Here is a 20263-nt window from a genome sequence, read left to right as displayed (position 1 = left end):
TGTAGCGAACCCAGACCCTCGCAGGCTGAACAGCATCGAGTCCTGGTGTGACCATAAGAATGGATGAGTGAATGAGAGTGTGACTGGCTCCTCTTCCCATCTTTTTCTTCCCCTCTACCTGTGGTTAGAGGGACACGGTCGTCACCCTAGCTGGATAAGGACAAGATGCAGGTGAGCTACTCACAGAGCCCCATCCTATCCCTTTCACATAGGGATAGGAGCGTATATCCACCCCACTCCTCCAACAGGGGGAGGAAGTGGATGCCAGCTTGAGACAACCCATACTTTATGTTGCCTCTTGCAAACAGGAACAAGTTCTTGCTTGCTGGTACGAAGAGATACGCTTGCCTCTCTCTTCTTAGTACTCGGCCCAGAGGTCTGACCATTGATCCTGCGGTGCACACCCCGATCAATCGGACAGAGGCTTGGATCCCTCCCTCGCTCTTACGACCAGGGAGGCATTCCAGGGATGGACGAACACCAGTCTGTTCATCAAAGACTCAGATTCCTCCCACCAGAAGTGAGTCTTCCTATTGTTAAAGGACCGATGGTTTGTATTACGTATCGGAACAAATGACAATTTGTCGAAAATTGCATTTTTCCTAATAAACTACAAACCTGAGGTCCTTTACATATAGTCCCTCCTCATGCCACCCCTCCACTCTGCGGTATTTTGCATGGGCCAAAAGCAAAAGTGATTTGTTTACCTCCCAGTCGCGCGGCGCGCGACTGTCGGACAAGCAGTTAACTACCGTTCTCCTCCCCTTGTTCGAAGCTTACGACCGTTCCAGCTGCCGCTAGCTACTTCCTATTGTTAAAGGACCTCAGGTTTGATAGTTAGGAAAAATGCAATTTTCGACAAATTGTCATATTGTTCTAGAGACTTGCAATTTGTTTTAAAGAAAAAAAAAATGAGGGTAAATGATTGAATATTACTAGACTGTAAGTAATTTGCTTACCCAAAAAGATTTTTTTTCTAATATATGGGTTATATATATTATGTATATATATATATATATATATATATATATATATATATATATATATATCTTATATATATTATAATTATATATATATGATTATTATATATATATATATATATTATATCTATATATATATATATATATATATATATATTATATATATATTTATATAAAGTATATATATATATATATATATATATATATATATATATATATATATATATATATATATATATAATATATTATAATATTATATATATATATATATATAATCTATATATAGTATATATATATATATATATATATTATTTATATAATATATATATATATATATATATTATATATATATATATATATATATATTATATATATAGATATTAATATATTAGATATATATATATATTATATATATATATATATATATTATGATATATATATATAGTATATTATATATATATATATATATATATATATAATATATATATTATATATATATCTATATATATTTATATATATATATATAGATATTATATATATAGATAATATATATAATATATATAATATATATATATATATATATATATATATATATATATATATATATTATCTAAAATATATATATTATATATATATAGATATATATATATATATATATATATATATATATATATATATATATAGATATATATATATATATATATATATATATATATATATATATATATATATATATATATGGGGGTATATATATATATATATAATATAATATAATATATATATATATAATATATATATAATATATATATATATATATATATATATATATATATATATATATATAATAGATATAATATATATCTATATATAATTTTTTTTTATTAGTAAAATATATATAGTTGACATTCTTCGATTCTGGTACCAATACAATAAATAAAAGGAATGCAGGTGACACTTCTCTTTTCGCATACAATGAAATGTCTTATTATTATTTTATCATGCACACATTCAGATATATAAAAAATTGTAATAAATATAAAATAAAACTAAATATAAAATAAATGCAGAATACTCACTCGTAATCCTGACTCTTCGTTCTATTCTTGTTTTCTCTCCCTCCTCCATTGAAGAGTCTTGCATTTTTTTTCCACTCGACATGACAAGGTACAGGTGGAGGAGGGGGACGCGCGACCTTACTGCTGATGGAGCCGGCGGCCCCGTGCGCCCTCCGCTGTCGGTTTTAGGGGCGCGCTCCAATACATGACCTTAGTGTGGTACTTTCGGTCACACTCCCCTATCCTGCAAAGAGCAACTTTGCAGAGACGACAGAAGAACCGGGTGTCTCTCCTTCTGCCATTCATATGGCACACCCGGCACCGTTTCTGCCTTCGCCCTTCTAAGGCCTCCAGTATGTGTTCCCCTGGCTGCAGCCGACACGCAGGGTCCACTACCCGACGAGAAGCGGTGATGGCGGGGGGGCCGGCAGCAAGAGGGGCGTCGTCAGCAGGGGCGGCGGCAGCAGGGGCGTCGTCAGCAGGGGGCGGCGGCAGCAGGGGCGTCGTCAGCAGGGGCGTCTGTCAGCATGGGGCGTCGTCAGCAGGGGGGCGGGCGGCAGCAGGGGCGGCGGAGGTCGAGCGAAGTTGGCCCTCCTATCTGCCCTTTCCTCTAGGGGCAGATCTGCAGCTCGGGGCAGGGGGTCACGTTATGGAATGGCCACTCATCGGGATCGAAGTTGATGAGGGCATTCCCGGCTACCTCTAGGAACTGTATGTGGGTCAACCTCGGAAGATTGTCACCACGGTACCCACAGTACAGTATGTAGGCATTTTGGAGGGCCAACTGAAGGATGTATTTGAGGAGCTTCTGTGTCCACCTTCTGGTTCTCCCTGGCGAAGGGATAGTACTGGATGAGCTGATCAAAGAGATCAACTCCTCCCATGTGCCTGTTGTGTGCCCAATGACAGTAGGCCGCTCGGTACGAAACTCCTCCAAACACACAATTCGGCCCTGTCGACGTGTCTTCTTCCGCTGTACGATCTCTTCTTGGATGGGTTCATGACTCGTCGTAATCATGGGGACGAGTCGGACACCCTTCCAACGAGATGAACGAAGAGCGCCTTGTTCGCCTCCTTCCGGCCGCCACTCTGTCTCTCCTCTTGCCAGGTGTTGCGGATGACTAGCGAACCTCTTGAGGACATTGGGGGCCCCCACGCAAACCAATCGAAGGGGTACCCCACTGACGTGAACACCTGCTTCCATACAGTTTCCTGAGGCAGGGATACCGATTTATAATAATTATCCATAAACAGGTGATATCCCTGGTTACGGAAACGTCCCACAAGGTTGAATACAGTGTCACGCAGCGTGGAAAAGGCCCCGGTATACACTGAAAGTCCACAACGTATCCAGTGTTGGCCTCGGTAATGAGAAAGAATTTCTTTACACCATATTTCTTTGGCTTCTTGGGGTTATACACTTTTATACTAAGACGTCCTTTGTAAGGCATCATCCCCTCATCCAAAGACAGGTTCTTTCCAGGAATCACGAGATTATAACACTGTTCAAGGATATAAATCCAAAACACTGTACGCACTAAAATGAGGCGATCACTGTTATTCCGGGGTATGGCCCTTCGGTTGAAGGCGTTGAAGTACCTGTCCATCGCCAGGAAATTATCACGGGACATAACGCCAGGCACATTAAGCATACATAAAAAATAATTTGTTCCGATACGTAATACAAAACTATCGGTCCTTTAACAATAGGAAGTAGCTAGCGGCAGCTGGAACGGTCGTAAGCTTCGAACAAGGGGAGAACGGTAGTTAACTGCTTGTCCGATCGTCGCGCGCCGCGCGACTGGGAGGTAAACAAATCACTTTTGCTTTCGGCCGTGTGTGGATAGGACGTGCTCGTCATCGCTCTGCCCGCTTTGTCGTTTGCTTTGTTTGAGTATCTGCCTCTTTTCCCTAGTGTGAATGAGAGAATGTTTGTAAGTACTTTGTATTGCATTTCTTTTGTTTTTCATTAATGATGAGTGATCAAGAAATGGAGATTTCGCCGCGCCCCCAGATCGCCCGTAGAGTGTGTCCCGGGCTGGAGGGCGTAGATGCGGCGGATTCAGATCATTTGTGGATGTGGATCCACACGAAGTTTGTACTCGTTGTCGGGGGCGAGAGTGCTCCCGCAACGAGCCATGTGTAACTTGTATGCATTGGTCCGAGGCGCAAGTGGGTGCTGTACGAGGGCAGGAAGAGACTTAGGCCGCCCACCAAGAAGTCATCCGGGCAAAGTCAAAAGTGACTCCTTTGGTAACGGACACTTCGTCCTCTTTCCTGCCCCCGGCCAGCCCCCACGTTTCGCGCCTTCCCCTGCGGGGGGGGGGGTAGCGGAGTCCTTCTCCTCTCTCGATCCGTCGAGTGTGGAGGAGGGCGCCCGCTACCCGGACGTCCAGTTGTACTCGGGGTCTTCCGTACGCTCGGTGGGGTGGGGTTCTTCTCCCCCTCCCCCCAAGCGTGAGGAAACCCCTCTAACTAACCCGACTGTTGCTTCCGCAGGGTGTGCCATCGACGAAGGACGACCTGGGACAGGTGTGGGGAGTCGCTGGGACTGCAGGGAGTGCCTAGCATACAGGGGTTGATTCAGCGGTTGGCGGGGTCGGCAGTGGTCACTCATGGTACAGTAACCACTACTACCACTACATTAACTACACCAGCATATGAGATGCCACCGCACTTGTGTATACACCCCATGTAATGTCGGTGACACCAACGGCTGCAATTCAAAAACCGATTGCTGCCGTGCCAAAGAGGACGGTGCCACCACCACCTGGTTCTTTGTATTGCCGACCCCGGACTTCCGCTGCCCCAAGAGTACCCCCCTGGACCTGAACCGCCAGTGCCGAGGATGACGGTAGCTGCGACAGGACGCCTGGCTCTCCCGTGGTACCTGCCGTGCCTGCCGTACCTGCTGCTGTACCTGTTGCTGTCCCTGCTGCTCATTCCCTTTCAGATAATGTTCCTGCTGTTCCTGCTGTTCCCGGACCTGTTCCTGTTGTTCCTGCTGCTGGTGGTGCTGTCACAGTCTCAGGTCTTTTCCGGACAGGTGCAGTCGGGCCCTGTTGCGTTCGGCAACTGCCCTCCCGCTCCCTCCTGGATGGAAGACCTGACGTCTGTCCTGCGGAGCCTGGCGAAGAAGAAGAGGAAGAGGAAGAAGGTGTCGTCTTCGTCGTCTTCTTCGTCGTCTGCTGCCTCTCCTTCCCCTTCGACTTCTAAGGCTAAACAGCCGAAGAAGAAGAAGGCTGCCTCCTCCCCCCCTAAGAAGACTCCTTCGGGATCTTCTAAGGGCCCGGCTCGCTCAGGTGAGTCGGGGAGCTCTTCTGCAGGTCCTCCTGTTTCCTTCGGGAACGGGCCCGTCTCTTCTTCTGCAAAGAAGAAGACGACGGGGACAGAGGTGCACCAGCCTCGGCTGGTGCGTCCTCGCCTGGTGCTAGCGGTTCTGCCGCTAAACCAGGTTCCGTCTCGGCTGCTTCTCGTTCGCGAGAAGTACCGAGTGGACGCTCTTCCACGGGAGACCGTCCAGCCAAAGTTTTGACGTCCGAGCTCGCTCGCCGTCAAGACAGCGGCGCGGAGCAGAAGACTGGCGAGAGTCGTGCACACGACTCTCGCCAGGCCAGTGGACGCTCTCGCAGCGATCAACTGGCTGCTCGGGCTGACGTGACGGTCGCTGACCAGCCACGGGTTGAGGCGAGGAAGGAGTCCCCGCGGCCGCCGGTACCAGCGGCTCGACGCGCCGAGAGGACGCTGGCCGGTCTCGACGCGACAGAGAGCCTAGCAGGTCACCCGTCCGCCGCTCCCGATGGGACCGGGCGGAGACGGTGACCAGCGGCAGCTCGCCTGACGCTAGAGATCGGTCTCGACGTTCTCAGCCGAGCCTATCGCCCCAGGCGCGCGGCAAGGCTAGGCCTGCTGCTCGATCGCCACCGCGGGTTGACGATCAGCAGCAGCCCTCTACGCACGCTGGTCCCTGCCAGCGAGCGGGGAGGGGGGAGCGTCAGGTCTGCCTCTCCCATACCTTCAACCTCCTCGGGCTATACCGGGAGGAGCGAGGTACCGAGGAGTGATCACGAGAGGTGCGCCGCTCGTGACCCGGCTATGACGCCGTATGGCTCAGGCACGGTTTTAGGACCGACCAGAACATACGCGCAAGTAGTTGGAGGCGACCGTCAGGGGTCTGTCGCTGTTCCTCCTTCTGAAGGAGGAGTATCGCGGGACCTGCTCTTGCTGGAGGGACTGGACGGTCCTACTCCACAAGACGCAGTAACTCCCGAGATACAGAGGAACTTTGCAGAGGTCATTAAGCTGATTCGTCAGCATAATGACCTTGCGGAAGGATCGCCGCTACACCGGCAGAGCCCACGTCCCGGCTCGAATCATTTTGGGGTGGGGGTCCAAGAGGGAACCCAAAATGATGGTGGGGTTACCGCGATCGGAGCTTGCAGACTCAGTCCTGGATCAGGTGGAGAATCTCGTCTCCGGACGGGAGGACTCGCTAAAATCCGGACGGTCTTCTAAGCTGGTTCCTCCCCCTCCACAGCGGCAGAGGCGATTTCTACGTGCCTTCGGAAGACCCGATACTGCCGAAACAGGTTAACCCGGAGTTAGCGAGGCTGACTCCAGGTGTGTCCCTGCAGCAGCTCCTGTCGAGAACCTATGGTTCTCGCAGCAGGAGGCACTTGCCCTGGAAATCTACCGCTATGGCAGCATTCCAGGCAGTTTCCTGGTTGGATTTGTGGTCCCTCACAATATCCAAAGTAGCGGCTGGCTCCGGGAGTTCTGCTCTCGAAGACGACGCTTCTTTTAGGAGACTGTGCCAGTCTGGAGGGAAGAGCGCTCTCTTACCCTCGCCCATCAGACTGCTAACCTGTGGGCCAACTTGGTTCTTCGACATAGGGACGCAGTCCTTACCCGAGTGACCAAGGGGGGCCGGGCGTGAGGCGGCACTCGGGCTTCGAAATGGACCAATTAGGAGTTCCCCAGCCTCTCTTTCCCGGAGAGATGGTGGACGCTGCGGTGGAGGCGGCGCACTGACGCAGTGACCGCTTAGTTCACCAGGCAGTCTCGAAGGTTACTGGGCATCTCGAGCGACTGCGGCCAAACCAAAGAGCTTGGCTAGCGCTTCCACGGCGGCGAAGACGGTTGCACCGTCCAAGCCCCGTGTGAAGACTCCTGCTGTTTCAACTTCTGCTAAAGAGGCCGTAACCAGCCCTCCTCCCAACCCTCCTTTCGAGGAGGGGGTGGGAAGAAGTCGAAACGAGGAGGGAAACGCTAGGGACGGCGTTCCCCCTCACCTGCTGCCGGAAGTGGGGGGGTGCCTGGCGAGCCATTGGGCGACTTGGCAGCGCTACGGCGCCGAGAACTGGATAGTAGACGTCCTTCGGGAGGGTATCTACTACCCTTCGAGTCTCGGCCCCCCCTCATCTCCAAACCGGTCCATCTACAGACCTATGTCCGGGGATCAGCAAAGGACAACGCTCTTCGACAGGAGATCAAGACCATGCTGGCGAAACGAGCTGTAGAAATCGTGGAGGACCAGTCAGGCCTTTGGGGCTTTTACAGCCGCCTCTTCCTAGTGGGAGAAGGCATCGGGGGGCTGGCGCCCGGTGATAGACCTCTCTCCCCTGAACCGCTTCGTTCGCACGACGCGGTTCACGATGGAGTCGGCACGCTCGGTGCTCGACTCGATCAGTGGGAACGATTTCATGCTTTCAGTGGACTTAAGGACGCGTATTTTTCAAATACCCATCCATCAGTCCTCCAGAAAGTACCTCCGCTTCATCTTCGACGGGACGGTGTACCAATTCAGGGCACTTTGTTTCGGTCTCTCAACCGCCCCACAGGTGTTCACGCGAGTGTTCACTCTGGTGTCGGCTTGGGCCCATTCGCAATGGTATACGTTTCTTCTGCGGTATCTCGACGATTGGCTAGTCCTGGCGAGCTCCCGCTCGCAGTTGCTACAGGACAGAGATCGACTCCTCAAGTTTTGTCGCGATCTGGGGATCGTGATAAACTACGAGAAGTCCGATCTCGAACCCAAGCAGAAGATGAAGTACCTGGGTATGCTGATAGACACGGTACAGCAGGGCAGGTCTTTTCCCGCAGACTTGCGTATCAGCAAATTCAGGGGAGGCGAGCCACCGGGCCGGTTCCTGTCTCGGCAGGAACAGGCAGCACAGCAATGGCAAGTCGTGATTGGCCATCTGTTGTCACTCGAGAAGTTAGTCCCTCACGGGCGTCTTCACCTGCGGTCTCTCCAGTGGAGGCTAAGGGAGAGTTGGTCTCAGGCCAAGGATCCTCCTTACTTTCCCGTGGCTATCACGGAACAAGGTGAGGCAGGACCTAGCTGGTGGCTCGACGACAAGAACCTCTTAAGAGGAGTGCCCATACGCACTCCCCCCCCGGAGATGCTTCTGTTCTCAGACGCATCGACCGAGGGATGGGGCGCACACCTGGAGGAGTTGCTGACTGCAGGTGTGTGGGGACCATCACGAGAAGCACCTTCACATCAATGTCCTGGAACTCAAGGCGGCGTTCAACGCTCTCCGAGAGTTTCAGGACCGCTTGGTGGGACACTCAGTGGTGTTGATGTGCGACAACACCACAGTAGTGGCATATGTCAACAAGCAGGGGGGCTAGTGTCTCTTCCGCTCCATCAGTTGACGGTGCAGGTGCACGAGTGGGCCACGGTCTCACTCGATAGAGCTGTCAGCACGCTACATTCCAGGCAAGAGGAATGTCAGTAGCGGACAAGCTCAGCCGTTGGGATCAGGTGATAGGGACCGAATGGTCTCTACACCAAGACGTGGCGGAAAGGCTCTTCAACCTGTGGGGGCGACTGGTCGTAGACCTGTTCGCCACCCGGCACAACAGAAAAAACTTCAGGTTTTTCTTTTCAGCCGTGCCGGACCCATGGGCAGCTGCAGAGGACGCTCTCCAACACCCCTGGGACAACCTCTTCGCCTACGCCTTTCCTCCCTTCTGTCTGATTCGGAAAGTGATCAGTCGAGCGCTGGTCACTCCAAATCTCAGAATGATCCTGGGGTGCCCTCCCAAACGGCCTCAAGCCGTTTGGTATCCGGACCTGCTGGCTCTTCTTGCGGATGCACCGAGAGAGCTACCCAGTTGGCACAACCTTCTAGCCAGACCACACGTAGAACGGTATCACCAAGCAGTCCAGTCCCTTCAACTTCACGGCTGGCTGTTATCCACCATCTCTTGCGAACGAGAGGCTTTTCTCGTAGCGCAGCAACAGAGATGGCTGGACACGTCCGACAGTCCTCTGCAGCTGTGTACCAGGGGAAGTGGGCCGTCTTCTGTGGTTGGTGTCGTAGACAGGGTCTGTCTCCTCTCAGAGCCACTCTTCAGCAGGTAGCGGATTTCCTCGTGTTTCTTCGCCGAGAGAAGCTCTTCAGTACCCACAGTTAAAGGATATAGAGCCGCCCTGGCTCTCGTCCTAAAACTGAGGGTACTGGACATCTTGAATTCGTTCGAGATATCCTTGCTAATGAGGAGCTTCGAAAGGTCTTGCCCACCCAGGGAACTCAGGCCCCCTGCTGTGGGATGTGACTCTCGTCCTTAGGAGCTTGACTCGAAGACCCTTCGAGCCACTCAGGAGAGTCGTCAGACAGGGATCTGACCCTCAAGCCCTCTTCTTGCTGGCCCTGGCATCGGCGAAGAGAGTAGGGGAACTACATGGTCTTTCTTATGATGTTAAACACACCAGAGGCTGGGGATCCGTGACGCTCGATTTCGTCCCGAACTTCGTAGCCAAGACTCAGAATCCGTCGATCCCTGACGACAGGTTCGAGTCTTTCACAATCCCCTCCCTAATGGACTTCACAGATAACGATGCGGATGAGATGCTGCTTTGTCCTGAAGAGAACTCGACACCTCAGGCCTGAGTGTCGACGCCTCTTCGTAGCACTGGGGTTACCAAGAAAGAAGTTTCCAAGAACACGCTTTTCTTTCTGGCTGCGTGAGGTGATCAGGAGAGCGTACGAGGCTGATGGTAGCGACGACATCCGTACGCTCGACCGAGAGCCCACGAAGTCAGAGGTATCGGACCTCCTTAGCGTTCCGTAAGAACTTCTCCGTTGGCGCAGGTCCTGAAGGCAGGTGTCTGGGCCAACCAGACCACCTTCACGTCCTTCTACCTTCGGGATATTGCCCACAAGTCCTTGGATACTTTTTCCTTGGGACCTGTGGTGGCTGCTCAACACGTTGTGTAAGCTTACCCAGCACCCGAGCAGGCAGAACAGCATCGATTCCTGGTATGACTGGGAGAATGAATGTGCGAATGAGAGAGTGACTGGCTTCTCTTCACATCTTTCTCTACCTCTACCTGTGGGCAGAGGATACGGTCGTTTACCACGCTGGAAGGGAGTCAGATGCAGGTAAGCTATTCAACAGAGCTCCATCCTATCTCTTTAACTAGAGATAGGAGTGTATATCCACCACTTTCTCCAACAAGGGGGAGAAAGTGGATGCCTACATGAGACAAACCCATTACTTTATATTTGCTCATGTAAAGGAAAAAGTTCTTACAATGCTGGTACGAAGAGATACGCTTGCCTCTCTCTTAGTACTCGGCCCAGAGGTCTGACCATTGATCCTGCGGTGCACACCCCGATCAATCGGACAGAGGCTTGGATCCCTCCCTCGCTCTTACGACCCAGGGAGGCACTCCAGGGATGGACGAACACCAGTCGGTTCATCAAAAGACTCAGATTCCTCCCACCAAGAAGTGAGTCTTCCTATTGTTAAAGGACCGATGGTTTGTATTACGTATCGGAACAAATGACAATTTGTCGAAAATTGCATTTTTCCTAACTATACAAACCTGAGGTCCTTTACATATAGTCCCTCCTCATGCCACCCCTCACTCTGCGTATTTTGCATGGGCCAAAAGCAAAAGTGATTTGTTTACCTCCCAGGCGCGACGATCGGACAAGCAGTTAACTACCGTTCTCCCCTTGTTCGAAGCTTACGACCGTTCCAGCTGCCGCTAGCTACTTCCTATTGTTAAAGGACCTCAGGTTTGTATAGTTAGGAAAAATGCAATTTTCGACAAATTGTCATTTCTCCTCCAATATTGCCTGACGTTTGACAGCAGGTGTCAAACCAAAATAAATGTGGGAGCCCCAAAAAATGTGCCATGTCAATGAGGTTGCAACCCTGCCAGTAATACGACAAGGTCGTCTTCAGCTCATACCGGCAGTACCGAGCGTAGTCCACCGTCCTCGTGTACCAGGTATTCCAGCAATCCCGCGTCAGGAAAAGCTGGATGAACCCCAAACAGTCAGGGGTACTGGTACGGGTCATCCCAGGGGTTGCCGTGAAGGGGTGCATGTTAGGAGGGGTGGGGTCCTCCGTCCACCCCTCGTCACTCTCCGACGACCGACCTTCACCTTGGCTGGCGCGACGAGCCGACCTTCTACGTGCCCGTGCGCGCGCACGCGCACGGGTGCGGGCACTATGCACACTACCCCCCCCACCCTCCCCCTCCTCCTCAGATTCCCCCTTGTATGCACTGAATTCGAGCTCACTTTCGGGATGTGAGCCTCGAACGGACATTGGGGGCAAATATTCATCCTCACTTCATCGGGACTGATGTCCTCATCACTCGATGACCATCCGCCATCAAAATGAGGACTTGCGACATGTTCCCGATCAAGCTCCGAAAGATATTCGTCTATGTCCCTTGGTTGGAGGCCTCCCAAATGCCTACGAATGCCCCTAAGGACGCCCACATGCTTCCTAGGGGTAACCAAAGGCATACGATGTGTTCCCGAAACACTTTCAGCCACACGTGGCCGCACAGAACGGCCTTGAGGCACGGGGTCATGCTGGGTGCTTGGCCCCTCGCCAGCATCCAGGTCCAAAACTCGCCTTACACGATCCCTTCCGACGGGTTTAAAACGCGCCTTTCACGGTTCACACGTCGTTGAAGACATATCTAGGAATGTCCTGTAGCAATACAAATGCTCAAAGTCTGCACAAGTCAGAAAAACATGCTTTTCACGAAAGATCGCTCTCGGATGGTGCGCTACTGATGCTGGCTGGAGCGAAGAAGAAGGGATATCGCGCATGCGCACCTGGGTCACGCTTCAAAACAAAACAACGGCCTTGATCCGTGAACTCCCAGCATTCCCCAAGGCGCGTGATTCAAAAGTTTTAGGCTGGTAGGCCTATAAGTATTTTTCCGCGAATTTTAAAAAATCTTTCGTATGTCGACGTAAAATACGTCCAGTCGGCACCCGACAGACAATTTATCTCGACGTAAAATACGTCCAGTCGGCGTTTAAGGTTAAAATGTGAATAACCTCAGAAAGCAATGTTGTAACCCACTAGTTTGTCCTCAGGCCAAGTCTATACATAGGTATTCATGAGTTACTTGACTAATTTTATTTTGTATGTTTTGACTTTTTTAGATTGTGTTCTGTAAATATAACGATTTTTTATTTCATCTTGGCAGTAGGAGGTTCCCTTACAAGCCATAGGAATTATGATATGAAGCTTTTATTTGTATAAAGTTTTTATTGTATATAATTAAAATGCTTTATTAACTGCCATTCATGCATAAAGCATAATCACTGGTGCAATTTAGCATTATATTATCATGATTTTTTAAAGAGTATATTTTTCCCATTTTAATTTTGCATAAAATTCAAGAGATTCTTTATCACTATTCTTTATTGATGTACATATTGTAGAGTTTCACTGATATATGTAAATTTTAGGAAAAATTTGGATGTCAGGGATATTTACACTAAATGTGCATGGAAGCTTAGGAAGTCTTTGGTATTTGTATTATGACAACAACCTATGTTGTGTTTATTGTATAATTACATCTTTTGATAATACAGTAATTACATTAATAGAGAATTTTATTAATTTGCTTATTATGCAAAGGATATGTTAGGTAAACTATTACGTTATGTTCATGTTATTTTTATGAAGTGATGAGCACTGAAAGTGCATCATTGTATATTTTAGGTGGAGCATCATGGGTTACGTGAGTCATGTCTCTTTAAGTCCTGAACACAAGTTGACTTCCCCATCTCTGTTGTCTCAAGTGGCTGCGTATGAAGATTCTGTCGGTGCTCATTTGGCAACACTGCTTCAGTCAGACCAACACTCGGTTGTCATCTCATCTGCCAAGTAAGATGTTTTCCTTTTATAGAGTAATTTATATTTTTGTACATGAACTTTCCTGTCAGGTATATACTTAGCTTTACGTCTCTGACGTCACGACAGAATTCAAAACTCGCGGCACACGCGACAGGTAGGTCAGGTGATCTACCTTACCCGCCGCTGGGTGGCGGCTGTAAGAACCAATCTCCCTTTCCAGCCAGAATTTTTCTGTCGCCGGTGACGACTACACCTTGGTTGTTACCTCCTGACAGCTTTGTTCGATACTCGTTGCCTTGGATTTATTTGGACTGACTTTCGGTGAAGTACCTGATCTTGTTGGCTTGGCATACGCACTTGTGGATTGTTTTTTGATATTGGTTTGGATTTTTCTTTGATTTCAAGATGTCTGATGTAGAGGTTAAGAAATCTTCTATGTTTAGGGTGTGCTCTATGGATGAATGCAAGTTGAGGCTACCGAAAGCTACGGTAGATCCTCACACAGTATGCTTGAAATGTAGAGGAAAAGAATGTTCTTTTGTTAACCCGTGTAATGAGTGTGAGAAATTGGATGAGGGTGATGGAAGGCTCTTTCTTCCTACTTGAAGAAGTTGGAGAAAGACAGGGTGAGAAAAGCTTCGTCTAGAAGTTCTAGTAAGTCTCGTATTAGCGAGGTAGAAGTAGACAATCCTGTTGTAGCATTAGATCCTTCTCCAGTTTCAGCTCCTGCGCCCTGCATCGAAACCTAAAGATACGACTTCGAAGTGGCAACCATGAGAGCACGATCCTTAGCATGGAGAAGAACGTTCGTTGCAAGGTAAGAGTAAATAGTGGCAAGGTGAATTGTGCAGTGACCCCAGTGCAGTGGAGGGTGCGTCTGATCAGCTCTAATGCTTCCAGGCCTAGACTCTTCCAGACTCCCAGTCCCAGTGGAGGAGGAAAGTCAACAGCCGCAGGAAGGTTAGGGAGAACTCCCACCGATCAGGCGTCCCCTCGGTAGATCCTGATGTTCGTACCCAGACTGCCCTTGTTCGCGCGAAGAAGAAGGAGGTATTGCGCCAATGCTTCTCTTCTTCTTCATCACCTTCGCCTAGAAGAGGATATAGCGCCTCGGATTCATCGCGACCGCTGAAGAGAGCCTGGAAGGCTCCTTGCGCCTTTCCTTCCAGCCCGGAATGTTTTCCGCCGAAGATCCTTCAATCTCCGGATAAGAGAGCCTCCTCTTTCATGGATTCTTCAAGAGACAGGATCTCTCCTTATGTTAGGCGCCTAGAGCCTGGTAGGCGCTACTCCCCAAGTAGACGCTCTCCCGCTTCCAAGCGCGGTGCGGAAGATAGGCGCTTTTCTCCTGATAGGCGCGGCTCTCCTATTAGCCGCTCTGTTCAGGACAGGCGTAAAGAGCCTGAAAGATATGTCTCGGCTGAGAGACTACCTTTTGCAGAGACCCACGAGTCTCGATCTAAGTTTGTGGAGCATGGTAGACGCCGGTCTCGAGTAGGCGATCTTCTCCAGGGATTCGCTCTCTGTAAGTAGGCGCCAAGAGCCTAGTAGGCGTTCTCCTCATTGTAGGCGCAGTTCGCCAGGCAGCCGCTCTCCTTTGGACAGGCGCATGGATCCTGTTAGGCGCCTTGAGCATAGTAGGCTCTCCTCTCCTAGCAGGCGCTCCCCTTTGGGACTCCCGGGAATCTAGGAGTAGACTTAAGGATCAAAGAGGACGCACTCATCAGAGTAGGAAGGACGCATTCGAGAGGAGCTCTCCCGAAGCTTTGGCTTCCCCTGATAGGCGCCAGACGGCTGCCAGACACTCCCTAGATAGACGCACTTCTTTAGAGAAGTGCAACTGCTCTCGTAAAGAAGCCGAGGGTTCTTGGTCGGTGGATGAAGTGGAACCTTCAGAAGAGGATTTAGTTAAGGATTCTTCGGTATCGTCCTATAAGATCCTTACAGATCTCCTTCTTCAAGAGTTTGGAGACTCCCTTACTCCCGTCGCTCCTCCGTCTCCTCTCTCGTTATTCTCGACTTCTAAGAAGACGAAGGTTTCCTCTTGTGTGAGGATGAAGCCAACCATCTCAATGAAAAAGGCTTGAGAGTTTGGTGATTGGCTACTTTCTAAGGAGGAGAAAGGGAATACTGTGTTTTCTTTCCCACCTTCCAAGCTTACGGGCAGACTAGGTTTTTGGTATGAGTCTGGAGAACCCCTAGGCCTGGGTGGGTTCCGTCATCTGCAGACGCGGACTTCTCTTCACTGGTGGATGCAGCACGACGCTCGGCTCTCTTGTCTGCTAAGACTACCTGGGCTATGAACGAGCTCGACCACCTGTTGAAGGGAATGTTCAGAGTCTTGGAAGTCTTCACTTCCTTGACTGTCTTTGGGGGTCTTGGCTTAAAAAGACTCGGGAACCCGGATTCTATTTCGCCCCCAGAGGATCTCAACAGTGTTTCTGACATGCATAGATAAGGCAGTTAGAGATGGATCGCAGCAAAGTAGCCTCCCTGTTTGGAGCAGGGGTTCTTAAGAAGAGAAATCAGTCTTCTGCTCTTTTCTTACAAAGTCCGTCTCGCATGCTCAAAGAGCCTCGCTTCTATATTCGCAGCTCTCGCCTCTTCTCTTCCCGAAGAAGATAATCCAGGACATCTCGGGATCTATCTCTGCGAAGGCGACTCAAGAACATGCTCGCGTCAGTCGGCAGGGAAACCATAGGACCTCCTTCCAGACGAAGACTAAGAAGGAGGACTCCAGCTAGACAGGAGCCCTTTCGAGGGGGCCCTCCTTCCTAGAGCCTCTACCTCTAGAGGTAATAGACCATTCAAGAGAGGTAGATCCTTCTCACGCTCTTCCAGAGCTAAGAAGTAGGGAAGTAGTCCGTCCAGAAACATCAGTAGGTGCCAGGCTTTCATAAGATTCTCGAAGCCTGGGCAAAGAGAGGAGCGGACAACTGGTCCCTCTCGATTATCCGGAAAGGATACCTGATTCCCTTTACGGAAAGACCACCGTTGACGACGACTCCGAGGGAGTTGGTGGCCAGTACAGGGATCCCATCATGAGCCTCGCTCTAACACAGGCAGTGGAACAAATGTTCGAGAAAGAGGCTATAGAGCTAGTGAGCGACCCATGCTCAGCGCTTTTACAACCGCCTATTTCTAGTTCCAAAAGCCTCAGGAGGATGGAGACCGGTTCTGGATGTAAGCGCCCTGAATTTCTTTGTAGAAAAGAGGAAGTTCGCCATGGAGACGACATCCTCAGTGTTGGCGGCTCTTCGTCCAGGGGATTGGATGGTGTCCCTAGATCTTCAGGACGCTTACTTCCATGTCCTATCCATCCTTCTTCAAGGAAATACCTCAGGTTCATGATGGGAGGAAGGATATTCCAGTTCAGGGCCTTGTGTTTCGGCCTTTCAACAGCCCCTCAGGTCTTCACAGGACTAATGAAAAATGTAGCAAGATGGCTACACTTGGAGGGAGTCAGGGTGTCCCTTTACCTGGACGACTGGCTAATCAGAGCCAAGTCACAGAAAAGATGTTTGGAGGACCTACAAAAGACCCTTTTCATGGCGAGTTCTCTGGGACTTTTGGCGAACTTTCAAAAGTCTCAGTTGATCCCCAGTCAAGATCGTATCTATCTGGGGATTCGGATGGTTTCTCTGGATTTTCGGCTTTTCCGTCTCCAGAAAGGATAGCCCGAGGGTCAGAGAAAGTCAAAGCCTTCCTAGAGAAAGACGTATGGACAGCGAGGGAGTGGATGAGTTTGTTGGGGACACTCTCCTCGTTGGAGCAATTCCTTTCTCTAGGAAGGTTTGCACCTCAGACCTCTCCAGTTCTTTCTACATCGAAACTGGAGGTGTCGTTCGCAAAACCTAGAGTTCTCCTTCGAGATCTCAAGAGAAATCAAGAAGGACCTCTCTTGGTGGGCGAACCCTGCTCAGATTTGCAGAAGGGATGTCCCTTCACATCCAAGAACCCCAACCAATTGTTTGTATTTCTGACGACGTTCGGAAACAGGTTGGGGAGCAACGCTCGGCTCAAGAGAAGTGTCAGGCACCTGGAAGAAAGAACAGGTGACCTGGCACATCAACAGAAAGAGCTGATGGCTGTTTGGCTAGCTTTGAAAGCATTCGAGCCCTACGTCCTAGCTTCGGCAGTACAGATCAACTCGGACAACACCACAGCCCTGGCATACATCAGGTAAAGCAAGGGGGACTCACTCCTTCTCCCTTTACGAGGACAGCAAAAGAACTTCTGCTGTGGGCAGAGAAAGGAAGATTTGTCTCCTTACCAGGTTGTACAGGGAGAAAAGAACGTCAGAGCAGACCTCCTAAGCAGGAAAGATCAAGTCCTGCCTGCAGAGTGGACTCTTCACGAGGATGTTTGCCAGGACCTGTGGAATCTTTGGGGCAGGCCTCATATAGACCTCTTCGCCACAGCCAAGAATGCGAGGATAGCCAACTACTGCTCTCCGATATCGGACCCGAGGCAGTGTCGATAGATGCTTTTCTCCTAGATTGGAAGGGCCTACACATGTATGCTTTTCCTCCATTCAAGATACTGGGAGAGACTCTCAAGAAATTTGCAGAATTGGAGGCAGCAAGGATGACGCTGGTAGCCCCGTTCTGGCCCGCACAAGTTTGGTTCACAGAGTACTGGAATGGTTAGTAGATTTTCCGAGAACATTACTACAGAGGATCGATCTGCTCAGACAACCCCACTTCGACAGGTATCACAAAAAACTCCCCGCTCTAGATCTGACTGGCTTCAGACTGTCAAAAGTTTGGTCCAGAACGAGAGGGTTTTCTGCAAGAGTTGCAACGGCTATCGCAGCAGACAAGAAGCCTTCTACCCTTAGAGTCTACCAATCGAAGTGGGACGTCTTTCGACAGTGGTGTAGGAACCATCACTTTTCCTCTTCCAGTACCTCTGTAACCCAAATAGCAGACTTCTTACTTTTCCTTAGGGAGAAAAGTGGACTGGCGGTATCAACCATTAAAGGTTATCGTAGCATGCTGTCTGCAGTGTTTAGGCACAGAAACTTAAACATTTCAGAAGACAAGGACCTCATGATCTAATAAGATCTTTTGAAACATCCAAAAAGGTTTCGCCAGAGATTCTGAGTTGGAATCTGGATGTAGTGCTACGTTTCCTGAGGTCCCCTAAGTTCGAACCGCCTCAGTCTGCCTCTTTTAGAGACCTCACGAGGAAGACACTTTTTCTCATGGCAATTGGCTTCCGCAAGAGGATTAGTGAACTCCATGCATTAGAAGGAAATGTGGGATTCAGAGGAGATGCAGCTATCTGTGCATTCCTACCTTCGTTCTTGGCTAAGAACGAGAACCCCCTCAAATCCTTGGCCTAGGAGCTTTGAAGTCCAAGGCTTGTCTGCCTTAGTAGGCGAGGAAGCAGAGAGGTCACTTTGCCCAGTACGAAGTTTAAAGTTTTATCTGCAGAGAAAGAAAAAACTTAAGGGCAATGATGTCAACCTTTGTGTGCTCTGTAAGAGATCCAAGGAGGACTCTTTCGAAGAATGCGCTTTCTTTCTTTATCAGAAGCCTGGTGAAAGAAGCACATGCGATATGTGATGAAAGTCAATTCAAACTTCTTAAGGTCAAAGCTCATGAGGTAAGAGCTATTGCCACATCATTAACTTTCAACAAAAAACATATCCCTGAGTAATATTATGAAGGCAACATTCTGGCTTGCAACTCAGTCTTCGCAAACCACTATCTGAGAGACGTCAAAATTACGTATGAAAGTGCTTCGCGTTAGGCCCGTACGTATCGGCGGATTCGGTGCTGGGGCAGGGAGCTGAGACATATCCTTTGTAGTATATATTTTCCCCTTGTTTAGGTTGTAAGTTTTTGGTTGTTTGAAAGAGCATGCGGGTAGGCATGTCTTTCATGTCGTATGTCTAACAATGATTAGATTGGTTAGGTGATCGGTTTATGTTTGAGCTCCTTGCAATGATAGTGGTTAGGTTCTGTCATATAAGTGGGCGAATCCCCTTTGACAAGATCCTGCTCGGATTCTATCAAGTAAGCGGATAACCAAATCCCTTGATAGACCCAAAGAGTCTGTCAGCTGTAGGTCACGCCCTCGCTGAAGCTCTTCAGGCAACGCAGACTCATAGACAGTAACTACGAAGTCTTCTGCCTAAACAGGTAAGAACCAAGGTTGTATTTTACATCCTACAACAAGTGTTGGTTTTCCCCGTTTTCCATATTTATATTGCTGTCTCTTTCCCTCCACCAAGGGTGTCAATCAGCTAAGTATATATTCTGAACGGAAACGTTCATGTACAAAAATGTTATTGTTAGTATACAATAAGGTTTTGTACATACTTACCTGGCAGATATATACAATTGATGGCCCGCCCAGCCTCCCCTCAGGAGACAGGTGGAAGAAAAAAGGAAAAATTCTGGCTGGAAAGGGAGATTGGTTCTTACAGCTGCCACCCAGTGGCGGGTAAGGTAGATCACCTGACCTACCTGTCGCGTGTGCCGCGAGTTTTGAATTCTGTCGTGACGTCAGAGACGTAAAGCTAAGTATATATCTGCCAGGTAAGTATGTACAAAACCTTATTGTATACTAACAATAACATTTTCTTTGAAGCTTTTTTTTTATGTGGATTGTATTAGATCTTGAAATGTTGGAGCATCGTTTTTTGAACCAAAGTAAATGATATATTCTGAAATAAATAGAAAACCTTTTATATTTAATACAGTTTACTTTTATCTTTGGAAGTCTCAAAGGAAACATTTAACCTTTGCTAGGGGAGAGAAGGAAATAGTAAGGCTTTGTAATTTATGTTAGGCCTGTGTTTCAGTCTAGTCTTGCTACTCTAAACATGTCCTCAGATAAATGCTGATACACTAGTCAGCTAGCATTATTGATTAATAAACTTGCCTTTGTGATTACAAACATGGCAGGACATTTGCTCATCCCAGAATAGAGGGACCAGATCAAGATATTAAAATGTTTGCATAGACAAAACTGTACACCCCATCCTCCTCATGCTCTTGATAACGATGTCTATGCTTGAATCTTGTTCTTGGAGCTGGGAGTGCTCTGGAGCATTGTCTGGCTTATCCAGAATCTCAAGCTTGGCTG

General features: G+C 48.8%; 1 pseudogene; it reads left to right on the top strand.

Moving 5' to 3' along the window:
- The window catches only part of LOC135223178 (diacylglycerol kinase delta-like), an 88410-nt pseudogene that overhangs the window by 26812 nt on the left and 41335 nt on the right, over positions 1 to 20263 (top strand).

This window comes from Macrobrachium nipponense, chromosome 8 (genome assembly GCF_015104395.2).
Source record: "Macrobrachium nipponense isolate FS-2020 chromosome 8, ASM1510439v2, whole genome shotgun sequence".
Taxonomy (NCBI): Eukaryota; Metazoa; Arthropoda; class Malacostraca; order Decapoda; family Palaemonidae; genus Macrobrachium; species Macrobrachium nipponense.
The sequence above is the reverse complement of the archived record's forward strand: the minus strand, read 5'-3'. Positions and strand labels throughout refer to the sequence as shown.